Genomic DNA, 24309 nt, shown 5'->3' with positions numbered 1-24309 from the left:
AAATATTTCAAGACTGCCAGTGTTCAAGTCAAAAATTAATTTTTTTTTTTGTATATTAAAATTCATCCAGTTATTAAAATAAAAAGGGGTAACAAACTTCTGAAGTTCCAAAATATAACTTTGTATATTCAAAGTACAACATGTTCAATTTAACTGAAAAATTACAGATTGGAAATTATCGATAAAAAATTGATAAAATAATAAAAATGATGAATTCCAAGTTTTTTGTTTATATTGAAAGTACAGAGTTTATACCAATTAAGTTAACTTTGGGCATTAAAGTTTTACTTTTTAGTTGCTAGGTACTTCAAATAATTTTCTAACTTTCTAAAAATAATTTAAAAATTATGATCGATTACAAAAAAAATTAATATAATGAAAATGAAAGCAATAAAATTTATAAATTTATAAGTTTATAAATTTTTAATCGAAGGTTTAAAAGTTTAAAATTTCAAGCTTTGTACATTTCGTCGGTTTCAATTGGAATATTGGGTCCTGGAAAGGACGGAAAATGGAATGGAAACTATATGTTTCTTATTTCAAATATAGTTCCAAAGGCTTCCAAGAAAATAAGCATTTAGAAGTACACGAAACACAAAATAAAATTGAAACTGTAATTGGTTTTTCGAAAAATATTTCGTTTCAGTCCGATGTTTTGTAAATCAAAATTTTTGTAATAAAATAGAGGATACTATGTTTTAGATTTTATTTTGCTAATTCTGATGACCACCATGAGTCATGGCTGTTAATGTATAAAATTAGTATTCGGTGAATCCATTTTGGTGTTAAAATGGTTGATTTCAAACTCTAAATTTGTTTCGTTACACTTCTCAATAAACACCCATTCCAAGGACGAGGTAGTGTTTCTAATGTCAGGTTTAGAGTTTCAATAAGAAATATTGATTGAATTGCAAATCAAAATTTACAATAAAAAAAATATTTTAAATTCGTGAACGGCATATATATTTGTAATTTCGTAAAATGAAATATTTCAAGTCCAGGATGAGTATGTATGTATGTAAGGGTTCCCCATCGGTAGCAAGGTCCTGCCTATGTCTGTGTGGCTTGGCCTTCGAACTACTTCTAGGGCTTCCACGGCCGATGGTTCGTCGAAGGGAGGCATCCAACCTTCAGAAACCTACAATGGTTGGCAACCCACTCCGCTTGCAATAGTTTCTTCCGGCTATACCCAGATGCATTCCTTCTAAATTATATAGTTATTGGATCTGCATGATAAGGAATAACATAAATACAGAAAAATGTTTTGAAATGAGCATATTATGGTAAAATAATATGAGATAATGATATTTAAAACAACAAACATAAATATAATAAAACAAAAAATGCAAATAATTGTAATAATAATTTTTGAAAAGGATACATTTGTGAAGTGATACCCCATCTCACAGTGGGGTTTACTCCGTAAGTCTAGCAGCGAAGGAACCAAAATCACAATGATGTTAATCATAAAACTTATTACACCTGCACTTTTAAACAACGATCATGGAGTACAAACAATTTGGCAACGCTGAGAGAATTTCACAGCCAAATTCGATTCCAAACCTAACGTGTGACTTTCTAAAAAATTACTTCTACTACCCGTCACTGGTAGATAAATGCGCGCTTTTACTATTTTTTAAAAACAGAGAATAAAAAGAAACCACTTTTGACCAAATTTAATAAAATAAAAAAAAAAGGGAAACAAAGAGAAAGAGAGGAAAAATTCAAATATTTCAAGTCCAGGATGAGTTAAGACAAATTTCCGCCGGAGGCGAAAAAAATTTCTGACTATCTTGTTAACACTAATTTAACACCTTTTAAGACCAAGCAATTTTCCTTTACTACGTTGAAAATTTTACTTGAATAAAATCTCCATGGGGGGGGGGGGGGGTTAAACCCCTAAAACCCCCCCCCCCCCCCCCGTTCGCACGGCCTTGCAGAGGAATATGTTAAGGTAAAATTTCATAAGTATTTTTTAACTCAAACAATTTAGCAATTGTTTTAATTTTTGCCCCTCAATGTATGCAACATAACAGTACTTTTTTCAATTATAAATGTTTTTAAAAGAAAACGTTAAAAAGCAAGATAAAATTGATAAACTAGCATTTGTAAATATTATGAAGGTGTTTTGTATCCTTTATGATCAAGAAAACTCGATAAAGCCGTCAAAATAGAGACTGATCAATGCACAGTGGTGCAGAACATCAATCTAGCTGTACGAAATTAATAGCGCCCAGGGATGAAGAGGTAGACATTTGATGTCTTCAGCAACATTGTTCAGTTTTACAAGGAGCATATTTTAGTATTAAAATTTTTGCCGAGGGGTCCACCGATAGCGAGATAAAATGCTAACTTTTTTGTTTTTCAAATTAGGGCTTTGATGTCTTCGACAAAGTTGTTTATCTGATCAAAATACATAAGTTTGTTGAATATGTCAAAGTCCTATCACATCACCCTCAGGAGTTACAGTCAAAGTAAAAAAAATCTATTGAAAAAACAGGTTTTTGAACCTGACACGTTGTAGGTTGGATAAAATTGTTCGCTGTCTTTGAAACAAAGTTGTAACAAGCCACGATCTACATTTGTCTCATACATAATGATGGGTTTAGATGTTGCTGAAGCTCTATAGAAAGCATTTAGTGCATTTTATTGGCAATTTTGGAAGGCTCGTCCATCGAAAAGTGCACATTTTCGCAACACCCCCTTTTTTGTGATTATTTTTGATGATAAGCGGAACCATTTCCATTTGAAATTAGTGCGGAAATCGGTGGAACTAGTAGAGATTTGAATGTTTGAAAATAGACATTTTATGAAAAAGTTACCTATTTTACTTATAGAAAAAAACGTTAAGACATTTAATTGATTAATAAAGCGTAGCAGTGTTCTTTTATATAGTTGGTTTGATTAAAAGACATTGAAATTCGATTTTTTAAGTCGTTTAAACCTAAAAAAAAAACAAATGGAACTTATCTGTTAAATTTGGTAGAGCACTAAATTAGTATTTGATATTATTTAAATGAATAATAGAATTTTGTCATTACAATATAACTGCTTCAACTGGTTCCAAGTAACTGTATCCAAGCAACCAATCTTATAAGCAATTCGTTTTTGTCTTTTCGTTGAGTCATAAATTTGAATATATAAGCAATTCGTTTTTGTCTTTTCGTTGAGTCATAAATTTGAATAGAATTTAAATGCTTTTTAATAAAACAAAATATATTAAAGAAAACTGCAACATTTTATTAATCAATTAAATGTTTTAACGTTTTTTCTATAAGTAAAATAGGTAACTTTTTCATAAAATGCGTATTTCCAATAATTCAAATCTCTACTAGTTCCACCGATTTCCCCGCTAATTTCTAATGGTAATGGTTCCGCTTATCATCAAAAATAATCACAAAAAAGGGGGTGTTGCGAAAATGTGCACTTTTCGATGGACGAGCCTTCCAAAATTGCCAATAAAATGCACTAAATGCTTTCTATAGAGCTTCAGCAACATCTAAACCCATCATTATGTATGAGACAAATGTAGATCGTGGCTTGTTACAACTTTGTTTCAAAGACAGCGAACAATTTTATCCAACCTACAACGTGTCAGGTTCAAAAACCTGTTTTTTCAATAGATTTTTTTTACTTTGACTGTAACTCCTGAGGGTGATGTGATAGGACTTTGACATATTCAACAAACTTATGTATTTTGATCAGATAAACAACTTTGTCGAAGACATCAAAGCCCTAATTTGAAAAACAAAAAAGTTAGCATTTTTATCTCGCTATCGGTGGACCCCTCGGCAAAAATTTTAATACTAAAATATGCTCCTTGTAAAATTGAACAATGTTGCTGAAGACATCAAATGTCTACCTCTTCATCCCTGGGCGCTATTAATTTCGTACAGCTAGATTGATGTTCTGCACCACTGTGCAATGTTAGCCCAAAGCATAAAATTCTGAACAAAGACGAAATCGATTTTTAAATCAAATTTTAAGTAGTCTAATAAATTTCTGCAATCATGTTTTACGTTCATAAAAGTCCAGTACTGGTTTTAAAAATACGAAACCCGCCACATTCCCCTAAACAGAAAAAATAATCGAAAAATATTGAAAAAAGTGATCAATTTTACCCCTAATTACGGTACTCTCTTATCTCAAGCTTTTCCTCAACAAGCTTGATCAATAATTATAAGAGATACCTTTTCAAAACGGTTTAAATTCCAAGTTGTTTTTTTGACTCACTTAAATTATGAACAATTCATTCAAACTATCATCTCGCAACGCTTCATAGATGGCTCTTATCTCAAGCTGTTTTTTAAATACCCTAGATTTCCAATTTGAAAGTAATTTAGGCTATCCTCTCAACGCACGTTTGAATTTCAAGCTATTTTTTTAATTCGCTAGGAATTGGGCTGTCCTTTCAATTCACCTTTCGATTTCAAGCTGTCATCTCGACTCGCTTGATTTCTCATATATAAGCCTTTTCCTCTAGACTCGTCTTTCGATTTCAAGCTGTCAGTTCAACTTACTTGTTTTTTCATCAAACACTCAGGCTGTCCTCTCAACTCGCCCTTCGATTTTAAGCTGTCCTCTCTTTTTCATTAATTGCTCAGACTGTCTTCTCAACTCGACTCTTGATTTCAAACTGTCCTCTCAACTCACTTGTTTTTTTTAAATTACTCAGGCTGTCATCTCAACTTGCCTTTTGATTTCAAGCTGTCCCCTAAACTCGCTTGTTTATTCATTAATTACTCAGGCTGTCCTCACAACTCGCCTTTCAATTTAAATCTGTCCTCACAACGCGCTTGATTTCTCATCAATAACTCTGGCTGTCCTACCAACTCACCTTTTGATTTCAAGCTATCCTCTCAACTCGCTTGTTTTTCATTAATTGCTCAGGCTGCCTTCTCAATTCACCTTTCGATATCAAGCTGTCCTCTCAACTCGCTTGTTCCCTTATTAATTGCTCAGGCTGTCCGCTTAACTCGCCTTTCGATTTCAAGCTGTCCTCTAGACTCGCTTGATTTCTAATCAATAACTTAGGCTGTCCTCCTGGTCGCAGTGGGCTCTCCCCTACAAGGAAAAAAGGCTGTCCTCTCAACTCGCCATTAAATTTATGCTGTCCTCCCAACTCGCATAATTCTTCTCAAAACGTTAAGGCTGTCCTATCTCAACAGTCCTCGAGAGGGGCTTCGTCAAGCTCGTCCTTTGCCGTCCTTTGCTTCAGTCGTGTGATTTTCAACCAAGGCGGGCGTCGGTTTCGTATGTTGTTCAGAGAGTTTTGGGCGCATCTTCACCATCACCAGATAATGGTCTGACTCGATGTTGGCGCCTCGACAGAACCTAACGTCTGCCGGCAGTCTATCAAAACGTGGTCGATCTGTGATTGCGTTTGGTACGGTGATCTTCAAGTGTATTTGTGTGGGAGGCGGTGCTGGAAAAAGGTACTTCGTACGGCCGTTCGTTTGGAGGCAGCGAAATCTAATAGTCTGAGGCCGTTTTCGTTGGTCAGCTGGTGCGCGCTGAACTTTTCAATTGTCAGTTTGAGTTCCTCCTCCTGGCCGACCTGAGCGTTCAAATCCCCGATGACGATCTTGACGTCATGTTTTTGGCAGCAGTCTTATTCACGCTAAAGCTGCGCGTAGAATTCGTCTTTGTCGTAACCGGTACTTCCTAGGTGAGGGCTCTGCACGTTGATGATGCTGATGTTGAAGAAGCGGCCCTTGATGGCAAATTTAGAGATCGGCATTTCCATGTTCCAAGTTTCCAATCGCTAGTCCCTTTTCGTCACGTGGGTATTTGTAGATTTCCATCCGAAATTTGTTGTTCGTTTATCGTTGCTTGTGTTTTTGTTGTCACGGGCTTGTAAGGCCCGCAGCTAACCCCAGTATCTCGCAGGAGGACCGTCGTGATGTTGCTGTTTTAGGTCCCGAACACCAAAAGGACGTTGTTGCACTCCGCATGTCGCCCTTGCCATGGAGAACAGACGGGTACGAAACCCCCACTCCGTATAGATAATTATATAAAACAGTGTTGTGTCAGACCATTTGTTCTAACTTTCGGATGGGAAAAGGAAAACTTGTTTTCCAGTCGACTGTTAAAAACGAAAGAGAACTTTCCTTTGATTTTCCTCATCATTACAGTTTTTGGCTCTTAAAATATTCAAACTATTCATTACAGAACAATAAAACAAGTTGGCAACATTTAACACTTGAATTATAGCAAACGGTACAGGGGGTTTCAATAAGATAATTAAATTATTTGAAAACAAGGTGACCAATGTGATCGAGATCGATCATACCGGCCACCTTAAACTACTGTTTAAATAATAGCAACCCTAGCTTGGTTTATCTAAGCTATAAAGTACAATAATCACAACACAAAACGAAAAACACTTGCTGTAGGAGCGACGACAATATCTTCTTCAATTGGTACACGGGAAAGCTGTTGAACTGGACGTCAACAGCTGGATATCGGATATTTGTTGCCTTGAAACTGGTAGGTAACTGGTCTTCGGATGCTCACATCTGGATTCTAGGACATCGGACTGTGAGATAGATCGGACTATCGATAGCTGGATTCTAGCGGCATCGGGGTGGTTAGGTCGGGATTCTGGATTATTCTGTGGCAATTTGTTTAGGCTCCGGATTTCAACCAAATGGTCAGTAAACGGCACACTAACTTCGGCGTACGTGCGAAGTGAGTGCTGACCGGACAGTCAGCACGACAGTTTCCCGAATGGCTGATTGGCTGGGGCATCAGTGCAATCCATTCGGCACGATTTACTGACCGGGACAACGCATAATCAGCTGGTATGTAGCTGGCAGGGTGTCTGGAAACATTTCCTCGAAACATTGGGAGTTTAGATTTCGGTTCTGGTGATACTTGGAACATACCGAAATACTAGGGCATGATGAAACCACAGGAAATTATAATCGGACGGGCACTGACCGGCAGCCAGTACCGCAGGATTCCGGATGGCTGATGTTAGGCCGTTAACAGGCAGGGTATACCAATATGATCAGGCTAGGGTTAGGTTGCAGGTCGGGATGATGGGCCGCTCGGATCGTCGATTAACAGGTTCAAAACGTTGTCCAATGGTCAAGCAGGTACTCTGAGAATAGTCCGGCGAAAGGTTATCCAGGGCAAGATTGCTTAACGCTGGACAGGGGTGAGAAACTCCTGGCGAAAGCCTCTTGCATCCTGGTCACGGCACCAAAAATGTTGTGTCAGACCATTTGTTCTGACTTTCGGATGGGAAAAGGAAAACTTGTTTTCCAGTCGATTGTTAAAAACGAAAGAGAACTTTCCTTTTATTTTTCCTCATCATTACAGTTTTTGGCGCTTAAAATATTCAAACTATTCATTACAGAACAAAAAAACAAGTTAGCAACATTTAACACTTGAATTATAGCAAACGGTACAGGGGGTTTCAATAAGATAACTAAATTATTTGAAAACAAGGTGACCAATGTGATCGAGATCGATCAAACAATTATAAAACTAGCTGCACATAAAATACCGCAATAAACCATAATAAAACTTTCAAATGCTAGTAGGCATAAGGCGGCATCCATAAATTACGTAACGCAAAAAATGCAGTTTTTGACCCCCTCCCCCCGTATGTCACAAATCGTAACGCTACGACGTACCCCCTTTTGAAAATTACGTAACGCTGATAATTACCCCTCCCCCCTCCTATCTTCTAATGTTTTTAAATACTGATTTTCGAAGATCAAAAAAAGATTTTGGCATATTTTTTTTAACGTTTTACAAAACGGAATTTATATCCATCCAAATCGCTTCTTAGTACTCAATGATGATAACTTTTTGATAAGATAAATTGATTGTCTTTATCCGAGTTGCTCTGTGCTTGTTCACATTTTTTTTTTATTAATCCTTTATTTGAAACGGCTCAATCCAGTAGGTTTAAGGAGCCAAGATTGAAGTTGTTTTGCACTTTTTACATTTTATTGCATAAACTAGAAATTAGTAACAGATAGAGAAAAAGTTTACAGAATAAGATCGATAGCTTTAAAGAATAGATAAAGTTCGGAAAAGTAAGTTAAGTCCATCGCAGCCAACACATCTCTTACAGGTGCATAAGGTTGCCTTCCTCGGGCCCGAAGGGAATCTGTTAATTTCGCTCTGGCGATCAAGTGGACCTCGCACGACCAAACAACATGGTCAATGTCGTGATAACCATGGCCACAAGTACAGAGATTGATGCTAGACAGATTTACACGAAACAATAACGCGTTTAAGGAACAGTGATTGGACATGAGTCGGGAGAATGTTTTAATAAAATCCCGGCTCAAGTTCAAACCCTTGAACCATGGTTTAAGCTTCACCTTTGGGATGATCGAATGGAGTCACCGGCCCATCTCATCTGTATTCCATTTGTGCTGCCAATTGACGAGAGCATTTTTACGTACTACAAAGAAAAACTCGTTGAAGGAGATTTGACGCTGATAAATATCACCTTCAAGCGCACCCACCTTTGCGAGAGAGTCAGCCTTCTCATTGCCCAATATTGAGCAAAGTGAAGGGACCCAAACAAAGGTGATGGAGAAGCAGCGATCAGATAAAGTACTCAATTTTTCTCGTATCTTCTCGAGGAAGCACGATGAGTACTTTCCCAATTTCATTGAACGAATAGCTTCCAGTGAGCTTAGGCTATCCGTTACAACATAAAAATTACCAACAGTTTGTGAGGCGATGCTCTCCAGTGCCCAGTTGATAGCTGCTAACTCTGCTGTAAATACTGAGCATGGAAACTCGAGACTGAAGAAAGCGCTAGATGTTTCATTGAATACTCCAAATCCTGTTGATTCATTCAGAAGAGACCCATCAGTAAAGTAAATTTGTTCAGCATTGACGTGCCCATATTTAGCATCGAAAATCCTCGGAGCAATAAGCGATCGACATTGATCCGGGATTCCGTGGATTTCGTTCTGCATGGACAAGTCAAACTTGACAGAGGAAATGTCGTAGCACGGGTGACAAACACGAATGGAAGAGAACGACGAAGGATTTACCTGCATAGACATGAATTCATGATATATGGTCATATATCTTGTTTGAAGATTTTGCTCAAGAAGCTTTTCGAAATTTGCAATCACCAATGGGTTCATGACCTCACACCTGATGAGGAACCGAAGAGATAAAGAAAAAAACCGATCTTTCAAAGGAAGTACGCCTGCCAAAACCTCAAGACTTATGGTATGCGTTGAAGGCATACAACCCAGCGCTATTCGAAGACAACGGAATTGAATACGTTCGAGTTTAATGAGGTGTGTTTTGGCAGCTGATTGAAAACAGAAACTGCCATACTCCATCACTGAGAGAATAGTTGTTCGATACAGCTTTATCAGATCTTCTGGATGGGCTCCCCACCAGGTGCCGGTAATGGTACGGAGAAAATTAACTCTTTTTTGGCATTTTCCTTTCAGATACTCAATATGGGCCCTCCAGGTGCACTTGGAATCAAACCAAACCCCAAGATACTTAAAACACCTCGATTGAGTGATCGGTCTGCCTAGGAGTTGAAGCTTAGGTTGAGCAGGTCTATGTTTCTTAGAGAAGACAACCATCTCCGTTTTTTGGGGTGAAAACTCAATACCAAGCTTCAAAGCCCAGATTGATAATCTGTCTAAAGTATCTTGTAAAGGCCTGTGCAGATTGGACTCCGTAGATCCTGTTACAGATACTACGCTGTCGTCTGCAAGTTGTCTCAGCGTGCAGCCTTCAGAGATACAACTGTCGATGTCACTCACGTAAAAGTTGTACAAAAGAGGACTCAAACATGAACCTTGAGGTAGGCCCATGTACGAGATCCTTCTTATAGCAATATCTCCGTGAGCAAAGTTCAGATGTTTCTCACAAAGTAAGCTGTATAAAATTTTGTTCAAAAGAGGAGGCAGACCTCGGGAATGCATTTTTTCTGACAACACCTCGATTGAAACTGCATCAAAAGCCCCCTTTATGTCTAGAAACACTGAAGCCATTTGCTCACGTTTTGCATTTGCCATTTGTATCTCTGAAGACAGCAAACCAAGACAATCGTTTATCCCTTTACCCCTGCGGAACCCAAACTGAGTATCTGAAAGGAGGCCATTTGTTTCTACCCATTTATCCAAACGAAACAAGATCATTTTCTCCATCAACTTCCGTATACAAGACAACATCGCTATAGGACGATAGGAATTGAAATCGGATGCAGGTTTCCCGGGCTTTTGGATAGCTATAACTCTCACTTGTCTCCAATCTTCAGGAACAATGTTATGTTTCAGGAGTTGATTAAATAGATTTAACAGGCGAATTTTTGCGGCACCCGGAAGATTTTTCAACAAGTTAAATTTTATTTTATCAACTCCCGGAGCTGAATTGTTGCAAGAAAGGAGAGCGAGAGAGAATTCAACCATCGAAAAGTTTGAATCTAGATCGCTCCTACCTGGAGGCACATCCCGAACGATTTTTTGCACAGGTGCGGAATCAGGGCATATTTTACGAGCAAAGTTGAAGATCCACCTATGCGAATGCTCTTCACTTTCATTCGTTCGAGATCGATTGCGCATATTTCGTGCCACTTTCCACAAAGTATTCATTGACGTTTCGCGTGACAACCCACCTATAAAATTGCGCCAATAAGCCTGTTTTTTTCCTTTTATCAATTTCTTAAATTGATTTTCCAGAGAAACATACAAATTAAAATTGTTGATGGTTCCATGCTTCCGAAAGGCTTTGAATGCGTTTGACTTATCCGTATACAGCTCAGAGCATTGGCTGTCCCACCATGGATTAGGAGGCCTTCGATGAACGGATGACGTTGGGATGGGCTTAGTTTGAGAGCGAACAGCACAATCGTAAATCAAGCCGGAAAGGAAGTTGTATTCCTCCAATGGGGGTAGATGATCTACTGAACTGATGGATGTTAAGATTGTATCTGAATATTTTTTCCAGTTGATGTGTCTTGTAAGGTCATATGTCATATTTATTGTGTTTGAAGAGCTGACCCCAATTGTGATTGCAATTTTGATAGGCAAATGATCACTACCATTGGGATCAGGGATTACCTTCCACTGGCAATCCAATGATAGTGAATTTGAGCATAGTGAGAGGTCAATTGCACTTTATCTTGCAGGAGGTTTAGGTATCCGTGTTTTTTCACCCGTGTTCAAAACTGTTAAATTGAAACTGTCGCAGATGTCATAGATAAGAGTAGAACGACTATCGTCATTTTGTTCTCCCCAGACAGTTCCATGCGAATTGAAGTCACCCAGGATCAACCTTGGCTCAGGGAGCACTGAGCACAGGTCCTCTAGGTGACTTCGATCCACTGCAACTCTCTGAGGCCAATACAAACTGACAACACATAAGTCCTTACCTCTTATAGTTGTATGACATGCAACAGCTTCAATTCCGCCTGATAAAGGAAGGTGAATTCTGTAAAAGGAGTGGCGCTTATTGATCCCCAAAAGCACCCCTCCATAAGAATCGTCACGATCCAAACGGACAATATTAAAATCGTGGAATGAAAGATCAGTTTGAGAAGAAAGCCAAGTTTCGGACAGAGCAAAGATATCGCAATTAATTTCGTGAAGTAGGAATTTGAACGAATCCAATTTAGGGATTATACTACGACAATTCCACTGTAGAACAGTGATATCTCCGACCTCTCGGTTTAAATTAGCCATCGAGAAAGATAAACACTGAAAGAATGGGCCAAGTTTGCATCAATTGCTGAAGAAGTGTCTTTACCACGGGAAGCATGACTGTAACAATACTTCTCAATGAGTCGGGAACATTGAAGTATGTTAAAATGCCATTTATAATATCATTTAATTTAAAAAATCCCGATTGAGAAGTAGAGGCTGTTGAAAATAAATTGAAATTTGAATTGTTCGATGTTCCCGGTACTGGGTCTTCTGAAAGATGACGTGTACCCAAAAATCCAGGGAGCGACTGATTCTCCACAACAGATGATTTTTCACTGCTTTTCAACGTAGGGCTTACAACAGGAACTTTCTGTGGAATTTTGGCTGAAGTTACTTTTTTACGCTTCCTGGAATTATTTATGGTAATAAAATGGTTTCCTTCTTCAGAAACATCCGTGTCTACTTCTTCAACAGGTAGCAAGGAAAAGACGTTTCCAGATTGTTGTTGGGCCGGAGGAGAGGCGCTCTTCAAAATAGCGGCATAGGAACGTTTAGAACGTTCCTTCAAAGAGCGCCTCTGTTGATCCCACCGACTCTTAAATGCCGCGCAGACGGAAATATCATGAGGCGAGTCTCCGCAATAAACACACTTTCGCTCAACTGCCTGGCAGGACCCGTCCTCATAAGATTCACCGCAATGAACGCATCGTGGTTTATTGCAGCAGAAATCCGTTGTATGTCCAATTTTTTTACACTTTTCGCAGTTCATGGGACGCGGCACAAAGAGCCGTACGGGAAGCCTCAACCTATCGTCTATCAAAACATAGTGAGGGAGGGCGGTACCTTCGAACGTAACGCAAAATGAAGCTGACGGGGAGTATTTTTTTACCCCATTTTCCATGAAAGATGTCTTTAGTTGATGGCAATCCAAAATCTTGACAAACGTCGAATCAAGATTTTTGAACACCCCAACTCCGTTATTCATGATATAGTCCTCCGTCAGGTTCATTTCGTGGATAACGCCTTCGATCTCCACGTTTCGACAGGGGATATACACTCGATATTCTAAAGTGAAAAGCTGACAAGCAACAATCTCGTTGGCAGCTTTTTGATTTGAAACGACGACACGTAGTTTATCTGTACGGACCTTTGTTATTTCGGATATGGAGGTCCACTTGGCCAGATCTTTACTGATCTGAATGACATTGAGAGATTTTCCTTTCGGCTTGGGCCGAAAGAATACAACCCATGGACCTGTAAAAGATGTGTTTTCTGGGTAATATTTAATACGTGGAGGCTTAGGTGGGACAGAGTTAGACGGTCCCGGTTGATCTTCAGTATTCATATGATCTTGTGAAGGAGGTAAAGGACTCAAATTTGGTTCCTCATCAGTAGCCATAACTTATAAGCGATTAGGATCGCCGTTTTGCGGTATTGAAAACAGTAGAAAAGGAAGAATATATGTAGATAGAGATAGGTTATTAGTATAAATTGGAAAAATGAAAAGAAATTTACAATTTTATTTTTGTGTTTAATTCTTAAAAAAAACAACTTGAACCCACTGCGTAGTCCGTTCGAATCCAACCTCGTGATGATCGTCTTCTCGTGTTGAGAACAGCAGAAAACAATCACCCAGTAGCAACAGCTACAGGCAACCTCTCGATAAGCTGGGCAGCCACCAAACGGCCTTGATAAATGTGGTGAGCGCCTTTGTTTCTATCGGCCACTCGATGATGTTTGAAACGATGATTGCCACACGGCTCGATGAGTCGAATCAGCTCGATATCCGAACACCACAAATCGAGAGAAACTTCCATAAAAAGTGGCTTTATTGCTTCGGAACTATTTCTTAAAAACTCGCTCCCACTACCCGTTCACGACACAAAAAAACACCGGATTCACGGAACACAAGAAACTTTATTACGATCGTTTCGCGGAGCGCTTGAAAAACACAACTGTATTCCTCGAGTATAGCTTGACGAATCATGTTCAATGATGATCTACCTTGTTTACTTTAGTTTGTTAAAGGAGTATAACTTGTTATGCAAAATATATTCCACTTAGTAGTATTCGTCGGAGTAATCAAAATTGCATTTTTTTAAATCAATTGATAAAAAAAAAAGTAAAATTTCCGTCTTAAGGTTGAACTGAGTTCTTGGGAGTAAATGAACCTAATATTCGGTTTTCCAACGGTTATTTCCCGGATATTCAATCCGGATATTCAATCAATGTCGGAGTCTATCTCAGAATCTTTAAAGGGGGAAGGATACAAACCAGCGAAAATGGCATGACATCAAAATAGCTGCGATTAAGTAGGGGAGGAGCGGGCTATATGCGCCTATTAAGCAGAACACTGATTTAATCAAATATCACGTCCAATATGTGTACAAAAACTATATACACGTGTGCAGGCATCTGTTTTCTATACAATGGAGTTATTTTTATGTTTAAATTTTCTTCTGTTTCCAAGAAAACGAATTTATTGTAAGTCTTGTCTAAAATGCCGAACCTCAAACCGTGCGGGCTAAATGCGCCTATTTATGTTTTGAACAAAATTTCTGTTTTTTGGGCAATATTTCCGTATAATTTCATTGAAACTGCTAGAAAGTAATAATTTCCGTACGGCAAAGCTGGAGTTATATGAAAATCTATGTATATTATAATTTTGTGGAATAAAATAAAAGTTAGGGTTGCCATACTATGGAGGCAGTTCATCCATGAGAAAAACTTTATCAAATCTGTCTTTAGATCTTTAATTCATTCTTAAGATGTCATTCAGAGCTTAGATTTGAAGGTTTAGTGATAAAAATCATTAATTTATTCTATTTAACCTGTTATTTTAGGATGGAGGCATTTTACAAACATGATGGGGGCATACAAAAACACTCCATTATTCCACTAAATAATCATTATTAAACGTCCACAAAAGCTGAAATATGTTTAATTTCTTAAGTTCATTTGAGTAAGAATCAAAAATCATCCTAGTTTTTGTTTTGAACTTCTTTACGTATAATTTTTAAAAGTCGAAATATTACATCAAAATGTATCAAAACCTTGTATGATTTTTTAAATTTTTATGAGTTTATAAATTCATAAAATTCTTTCTTGCCTTATGTTCTAAGCGTATCACCCTCAAAATGCATTGGTCAGATAAGCTGTCTAGTCAGCCATTTCGCCAAACAGCCGTAGGGTCATTTAACCCGATAGGCCCATTTAGGAAACCTTTCCCCTAAACTGAAATTTTTAAGGGAAAAAATCGTTACGTAACGATGAGCACACCTCCCCCCCTCCCCTATGTCACAATTCGTAACGCTCGAGCTTACTCCCTCCCCCCTAGGAGCGTTACGTAATTTATGGATGCCCCCTAATCTGTGTTACTAAATTGGTCCCCCCTTTGGTGATAAATCAAGTCCGATTAAGCTCAAATGTATACTTATAAAACTATGGCTCGATTTAGTAACTAGAATGTTGTTATCAGAAAAAAGGAGTGAATTTAATATCTTTAGCGAAATCCTTCTAGTTTTCAGAACAATCATCACAAATTAATAACCCAAAGAAGGGCGAATGTCATTATTTATTTATTAATTTTAGAGTAAGGAAACCCATTGGAGTGAGGTGTCATCCGGAGCAAAGGTTTCCAAAACATCCTTCATTTCGATGTAATGATTCAACCACATCTACTATATTCCTACGCTTACACAGGCCATGTGCCTCACATCCTTCCATCTCACGGGCACGGGCACGGGGGGGTTTATGATTTTTGGAACCGGCTGTTGGAGTTTATTAGATGGAATGAAGGTTTCATTAATTCGTTCTCATAAAGCCATTTTGTTCGTCATTCTCGCACCCCCAATCTCAAATAGGTAGAAGAGTTTAAATTTTAGGTTATTGTCACAACGGATCATATGTGTGTGTCAACCTTTGCGTTGGCACACTTGCTCCCAGGATTCCGGGACATGATACGAGCTCTAATTTGACAGATTGTATTTATGGCTCAGTTTCAGAACTGGTTTCGTGACTGTTTGGTCAGTAGAACATTCCGAAAGGTTGAATCCTTCCCTTTCAGGTAGCCGAAACCCTTCCAGGGGAGACAACGATTGCAATTGAATTTAATTCACTGGGGAAGGGTTTTCCTTACTCCTTTCCTGGCTGATGTGTTCGGAAGCTTATTCAATATTCATGGGAAGCAGAAACGGGTCCGACGTTTTCGTGTCATGATATTTCTCGTATCAGAACGGAACGACAACGCGCGACGGCTTGAAAGTTCCACCACAATCGAGAGAAGATGACTGCCTGCTGCCGGAAGTTTCATGTGCTTTAACAAGATTTTCATTTTAAATTGATTCCAAAACGAGACGAAACGCGTGCAGCCGGGCAGACTTCACGAATCGTGGGATGAACCACGTGTGTTCTCGATGGGATAAGAAATTTGCATGAACAGGAACGCGCTTCTCGTTCGAATCGACTTCCCTCAGCCTGTAAGCAACACAGAGTGGCGTAAGATTTGACGCAAAGCAAATAACAAAGATCTCTTTGCATGTATCACCAAGTTTTTTTTTCGCTTGCTTCCCTCTCAAATTGCTATTTCGACATCATTCAAAAGCTAGGAGAGGAGGGCTTGATTCGATGCTGTCTGAGCCAAACTTCCGGCGACACGATAGCGACAGAAATCGGCGTACAATCCAGCAATGTATGGTTTGAGCTAAACTTTTAAGCCTTGTTCTATTGAGTGGTAAATCTTGGCGTGTACAAACAGCTCCATTAACCCACCTCTTAATGGTGAACGGGAAATTTAGTTGCAGTCAGCCCTTCCGACAGGATAAATTAAAACTTTTCGGCAAAAAAAATTCCATATCAAGTTAACTTTTTGCTATTTTAAACTAAAAATTTTCTAGGTTTAGATCAGATTGAATATAAAAACTGGTGAAAATATGTTATATCATCTGATATGCTGGCATGTTGATCGTGGTAACGTTGCTCAACAGTTCAAAAAATATCAACATATGCTAGAATTTTTTAGTTAGTGAGATTTGCTGCTATTAAATTAAATTAAATCATTTGCATAATATGTTCCCACCCCAAAATATTAATGTCAGAAGTGGGATTCGAACCCACGCCTTCAGAGAAGACTACGACCTGAACGTAGCGCCTTAGACCACTCGGCCATCCTGACTGTTAAGGATGCCGTTAGCCAAAAATCATCTTGAGCCCAATTCCCTAACCTAAAAAGCTATCTACCTTTCCTGCAACAAGCATCAGAAAGCGAAGTTAGTTTCTCGGGAATCTAACAGGAAACAGAGAACGACAGAAAACGTTCCCCTTGCTATACATTTCAAGTCGTTTCGAGCTGATGTTTCGACCAGTTAGTCCTAGAAGAACGTGTTGATTTGTTTAAATTTTTAGAGACAAGAAATGTGTTGACTTTGTTATTTCGTTTCATATATTTGACACACGGAAATAAGAATCCTTCTCATCGAGATTTCTTCTATTCGCACCGACAAGTTCTGCCACATGATCCCAGGACAAAAAATAAACAGTTCTTAGCAGTTTTTTTTTATTTCTGTTTCTTCTAGTCGATACCGGTCGCCAATTTCTTCGTTCCACGGATTTAACAGAGACACAGGAGGAACAAAACAAATTCCCTCTCTGAGGTTCAGAGCAGCCTGCTTTGCCTGGAATAGTCAGACATAGAACGAGGAATGTTACCTAAGCCGGTGGCCATCGATGTAACAGGCTAACCAAATTCGAGAAGAGGCGGGAAACTCACTGAACGAATCGAACACGTTTGGGTTGGATGGACAACAGCAAAAGGGACGATGCTTTGGGAAAATGTGTGTTTCGATTGCCCTGGGGGAACGAAAGTGATGTGTAGACGTGGTTTATTTTTAGAACACGATTCACTCACACTTTTTGACGATTCACTTTAGAAACAGGCGAGCAGGAATGGTTCGACTAAAAATAGCTCGACTGGATCTCTGATCGCAGCTCATCGTAAGGTAGATAGATAGATTCAATGAGGAGATGAAGTGATAAAGTTGGAAAGATTTTTTCCACTCATTGGCGGAATGAACTTGAAAAGCTTGTTCAACAAGATTGTTGAAACTTGGATGATCCCTGTAAAGTAGCAATAATAAATTTGGAGTTGTAGACTCCAAATGACGAAAGTCCCACAAGCAACTATATATAATTTAATGCATTCATAGAATTCTATAAATTCTATGCATTCTATGAATTCTATGAATTCTATGAATTCTATGAATTCTATGAATTCCAGGAATTCTAGGAATTCTATGAATTCTATGAATTCTATGAATTCAATGAATTCTATGAATTCTATGAATTCTATGAATTCTATGAATTCTATGAATTCTTAAAATTCTATGAATTCTATGAATTCTTTGAATTCTATGAATTCTATTAATTCTATGAATTCTATAAATTCTATGAATTCTATGAATTCTATGAATTCTTTGAATTCTATGAATTCTATGAATTCTATGAATTCTATGAATTCTATAATTTCTATGAATTCTATGAATTCTATGAATTCTATGAATTTTATGAATTCTATGAATTCTATGAAATCTATGAATTCTTTGAATTCTATCAATTCTATGAATACTATGAATTCTATGAATTCTATGCATTTTATGAATTCTATGAATTCTATGAATCCTATGAATCCTATGAAGTCTATGAATTCTATGAATTCTATGAATTCTACGAATTCTATGAATTCTATGAATTCTATGAATTCTATGAATTCTATGAATTCTATGAATTCTATGAATTCTATGAATTCTATGAATTCTATGAATTCTATGAATTCTATGAATTCTATGAATTCTATGAATTCTATGAATTCTATGAATTCTATGAATTCTATGAATTCTATGAATTCTATGAATTCTATGAATTCTATGAATTCTATGAATTCTATGAATTCTATGAATTCTATGAATTCTATAAATTCTATGAATTCTATGAATTCTATGAATTCTATGAATTCTATGAATTCTATGAATTCTATGAATTCTATGAATTCTATGAATTCTATGAATTCTATGAATTCTATGAATTCTATGAATTCTATGAATTCTATGAATTCTATGAATTCTATGAATTCTATGAATTCTATGAATTCTATGAATTCTATGAATTCTATGAATTCTATGAATTCTATGAATTCTATGAATTCTATGAATTCAATGAATTCTATGAATTCTATGCATTTTATGAATTCTATGAATTCTATGAATTCTATAAATTCTATGAATTCTATGAATTCTATGAATTCTATGAATTCTATGAATTCTATGAATTCTATGAATTCTATGAATTCTATGAATTCTATGAATTCTATGAATTCTATGAATTCTATGAATTCTATGAATTCTATGAATTCTATGAATTCTATGAATTCTATGAATTCTATGAATTCTATGAATTCTTTGAATTCTATGAATTCTGTGAATTCTATGAATTCTATAAAAACTATAAATTCTATGAATTCCGTTCTATGATTTCGTTGATTTCTATGAATTCTATGAATTCTATGAATTCTATGAATTCTATGAATTCTATGAATTCTATGAATTCTATGAATTCTATGAATTCTATGAATTCTATGAATTCTATGAATTCTATGAATTCTATGAATTCTATGAATTCTATGAATTCTATGAATTCTATGAATTCTATGAATTCTATGAATTCTATGAATTCTAAGAATTCTATGAATTCTATGAATTCTATGAATTCTATGAATTCTATGAATTCTATGAATTCTATGAATTCTATGAATTCTATGAATTCTATGAATTCCATGAATTCTATGAATTCTATGAATTCTATGAATTCTATGAATTCTATGAATTCTATGAATTCTATGAATTCTATGAATTCTATGAATTCTTTGAATTCTATGAATTCTATAAATTTTTGAATTCTATGAATTCTATATATTCTATGAATTCTATAAATTCTATGAATTCTATGAATTCTATGAATTCTATGAATTCTATGAATTCTATGAATTCTATGCATTCTATGAATTCTTTGAATTCTATAAATTCTATGAATTCTATGAATTCTATGAACTCTACGAATTCTATGAATTCTACGAATTCTATTAAATCTACAAATTCTATGAATTCTACGAATTCTACGAATTCTATGAATTCTACGAATTCTATGAACTCTACGAATTTTATGAATTCTACAAATTTTATGAGTTCTACGAATTCTATGAGTTCTACGAATTCTATGAATTCTACGATTTCTATGAATTCTACGAATGCTATGAATTCTATGAATTCTATTAATTCTGCGAATTCTATGATTTCTACGCATTCTATGAATTCTATGAATTCTACGAATTCTATGAATTCTACGAATTCTATGAATTCTACGAATCCTATGAATTCTACAAATTCTATGAATTCTACGAATTCTATGAATTCTACGATTTCTATGAATTCAACGAATTCTATGAATTCTACGAGTTCTATGAATTCTATGAATTCTATAAATTTTACGAATTCTATGAATTCTATGAATTTTATGAATTCTATGAATTCTATGAATTCTATGAATTCCTTGAACTCTATGGATTCTATGAATTTTTTGAATTCTATAAATTCTATGAATTCTATGAATTTTATGAATTTTATGAATTCTATGAATTCTATGAATTCTATGAATTCCATGAATTCTATGAATTCTATGAATTCTATGAATTCTATGAATTCTATGAATTCTATGAATTCTATGATTTCTATGAATTCTATGAATTCTATGAATTCTATGAATTCTATGAATTCTATGAATTCTATGAATTCTATGAATTCTATGAATTCTATGAATTCTATGAATTCTATGAATTCTATGAATTCTATGAATTCTATGAATTCTATGAATTCTTTTATTGTTTTCAATTCTATGGATTCTATGAATTCTACGAATGCTATAAATTCTTTGAATTCTATGAATTCTACGAATTCTATAAATTCTATGAATTCTATGAATTCTATGAATTCTATGAATTCTATTTATTCTATGAATTCTATGAATTCTATGAATTCGATGAATTCTATGAATTCTATGAATTCTATGAATTCTCTGAATTTTATGAATTCTATGAATTCTATGAATTCTATGAATTCTATGAATTCTATGAATTCTATGAATTCTATGAATTCTATGAATTCTATGAATTCTATGAATTCTATGAATTCTATGAATTCTATGAATTCTATGAATTCTATGAATTCTATGAATTCTATGAATTCTATGAATTCTATGAATTCTATGAATTCTATGAATTCTTTGAATTCTATGAATTCTATGAATTCTATGAATTCTTTGAATTCTATCAATTCTATGAATTCTATGAATTCTAGGAATACTATGAATACTACGAATTCTATGAATCCTATGAATTCTATGAATTTTGAATTCTATGAATGCTATGAATTCTATAAATTTATGAATTCTATGAATTCTAAGAATTCCATAAATTCTATGAATTCTATAAATTCTATGAATTCTATGAATTCTATGAATTCTATGAATTCTATGAATTCTATGAATTCTATGAATTCTATGAATTCTATGAATTCTATGAATTCTATGAATTCTATGAATTCTTTGAATTCTATGAATTCTATGAATTCTATGAATTCTTCGAATTTTATGAGTTCTACGAATTCTATGAGTTCTACGAATTCTATGAATTCTACGATTTCTATGAATTCAACGAATGCTATGAATTCTATGAATTCTATTAATTCTACGAATTCTATGATTTCTACGCATTCTATGAATTCTATGAATTCTACGAATTCTATGAATTCTACGAATTCTATGAATTCTACGAATCCTATGAATTCTACAAATTCTATGAATTCTACGAATTCTATGAATTCTACGATTTCTATGAATTCTACGAATTCTATGAATTCTACGAATTCTATGAATTCTACGAATTCTATGAATTCTATGAATTCTATAAATTTTACGAATTCTATGAATTCTATGAATTTTATGAATTCTATGAACTCTATGAATTCTATGAATTCTTTGAACTCTATGAATTCTATGAATTTTTTGAATTCTATGAATTCTATGAATTCTATGAATTTTATGAATTTTATGAATTATATAAATTCTATGAATTCTATGAATTCTATGAATTCTATGAATTCTATGAATTCTATAAATTCTATGAATTCTATGAATTCTATGAATTCTATGAATTCTATGAATTCTATGAATTCTATGAATTCTATGAATTCTATGAATTCTATGAATTCTATGAATTCTTTGATTGTTTTCAATTCTATGGATTCTATGAATTCTACGAATGCTATAAATTCTTTGAATTCTATGAATTCTACGAATTCTATAAATTCTATGAATTCTATGTATTCTATGAATTCTATGAATTCTATTTATTCTATGAATTCTATGAATTCTATGAATTCTATGAATTCTATGAATTCTATGAATTCTATGAATTCTATGAATTCTATGAATTCTATTAATTCTATGAATTCTATGAATTCTATGAATTCTATGAATTCTATGAATTCTATGAATTCTATGAATTCTATGAATTCTATTAATTCTATGAATTAAATGAATTCTATGAATTCTATGAATTCTATGAATTCTATGAATTCTATGAATTCTATGAATTCTATGAATTCTTTGAATTCTATCAATTCTATGAATTCTATGAATTCTAGGAATACTATGAATACTACGAATTCTATGAATCCTATGAATTCTATGAATTTTGAATTCTATGAATGCTATGAATTCTATGAATTTATGAATTCTATGAATTCTATGAATTCCATGAATTCTTTGAATTCTATGAATTCTATGAATTCTATGAACTCTATGAATTCTATGAATTCTATGAATTCTATGAATTCTATGAATTCTATGAATTCTATGAATTCTATGAATTCTATGAATTCTATGAATTCTATGAATTCTATGAATTCTGTGAATTCTATGAATTCTATGAATTCTATGAATTCTATGAATTCTATGAATTCTATGAATTCTATGAATTCTATGAATTCTATGAATTCTATGAATTCTATGAATTCTATGAATTCTATGAATTCTATGAATTCTATGAATTCTATGAATTCTATGAATTCTATGAATTCCATGATTTCTGTGAATTCTATGAATTCTATGAATTCTATGAATTCTATGAATTCTATGAATTCTATGAATTCTATGAATTCTATGAATTCTATGAATTCAATGAATTCTATGAATTCTATGAGTTCTATGAATTCTATGAATGCTATGAATTCTATGAATTCTTTGAATTCTTTGTATTCTATGAATTCAATGAATTCTATGAATTCTGTGAATTTTATGAATTCTTTGAATTCTATGAATTCTATGAATTCTATGAATTCTATGAATTCTATGAATTCTATGAATTCTATGAATTCTTTGAATTCTATGAATTCTATGAATTCTATGAATTCTATGAATTCTATGAATTCTATGAATTCTATGAATTCTATGAATTCTATGAATTCTATGAATTCTATGAACTCTATAATTTCTATGAATTCTATGAATTCATAGAATTCTACGAATTCCATGAATTCTATGAAATCTATGAATTCTATGAATTCTATGAATTCTATGAATTCTATGAATTTCATGAATTCTTTGAATTCTATGAAGTCTATGAATTCTATGAATTCTATGAATTCTACGAATTCTATGAATTCTATGAATCCTATGAATTCTATGAATTCTATGAATTCTATGAATTCTATGAATTCTATGAATTCTATGAATTCAATAAATTCTATGAATTCTTTGAATTCTATGATTTCTATGAATTCTTTGAATTCTGTGAATTCTATGAATTCTATGAATTCTCTGAATCATATGAATTTTCTGAATTCTATGAATTCTCTGAATCATAAGAATTTTCTGAATACTTTGAATTCTCTGGATTTTTTGCATTGTGTATGAATTCTTTATTGAATTGCATTAAAAGATTTGTTGACGGTCGCCATTGGAACGAAAAAAAACCATACCTCGAATGCCTGATTTGATGTTCTTTAATCAAGGACAAAATCATCGAACGAAAATACAAATAGTCTTTATTATTATTTGAATTTATTACAATATAGGTGGTAAAACCTTTGTCCGTGGATCCATCGTTGTTACATGAATCTTAGTTTCATTTTCTGAATATATCGTTATTCGCAGACTTGCATCGAAATCAAATTCATCAAGCAAGAAGACAAATATCCGATTGATCCTTTTTATTTGTTCTGGACCCTGCCCGTATTTCACCGATGATTATAAACGAGGGATTACAACCGTTCGCTTTCCGAATCGGATCGAGTCGTTTATCAAGGTCCACAAAAAGTAACTATAAATAAAGCCTTTAACTAGCGAACGGAAGGACGTGAGGATGTATTTCCTCGGATGGAAGGTTTCGGTGTTAAAAATCGTCCTTTTTTAAGTGCAAGCTATACCCAGCCCGATAACTGCTGGCTGCAATCGATTGAAAAATTCCCATCGTACCGTAACCAATTTCCGATTTGTTTATCATCTGTCGAGCACGTGCTGGGAAAATGCGGTTTTTCGAAATCCGACGGATGAATCA

The 24309-nt window shown here is 34.9% G+C and overlaps 1 protein-coding gene and 1 non-coding gene across 10 annotated transcripts in view; both read right to left on the bottom strand.

The window, feature by feature from the left end:
• The window catches only part of LOC129753543 (protein winged eye-like), a 531910-nt gene that overhangs the window by 373121 nt on the left and 134480 nt on the right, over positions 1-24309 (bottom strand). The window lies entirely within an intron of this gene.
• Trnal-cag (transfer RNA leucine (anticodon CAG)) lies at positions 16739-16821 on the bottom strand. Its single transcript has one exon. It is a non-coding gene; the product is annotated as a tRNA-Leu (tRNA).

Source organism: Uranotaenia lowii, chromosome 3, assembly GCF_029784155.1.
Source record: "Uranotaenia lowii strain MFRU-FL chromosome 3, ASM2978415v1, whole genome shotgun sequence".
NCBI classification, from domain to species: Eukaryota; Metazoa; Arthropoda; class Insecta; order Diptera; family Culicidae; genus Uranotaenia; species Uranotaenia lowii.
Note: the sequence above shows the minus strand (reverse complement) of the source record. Positions and strands in the feature narration are given on the sequence as shown.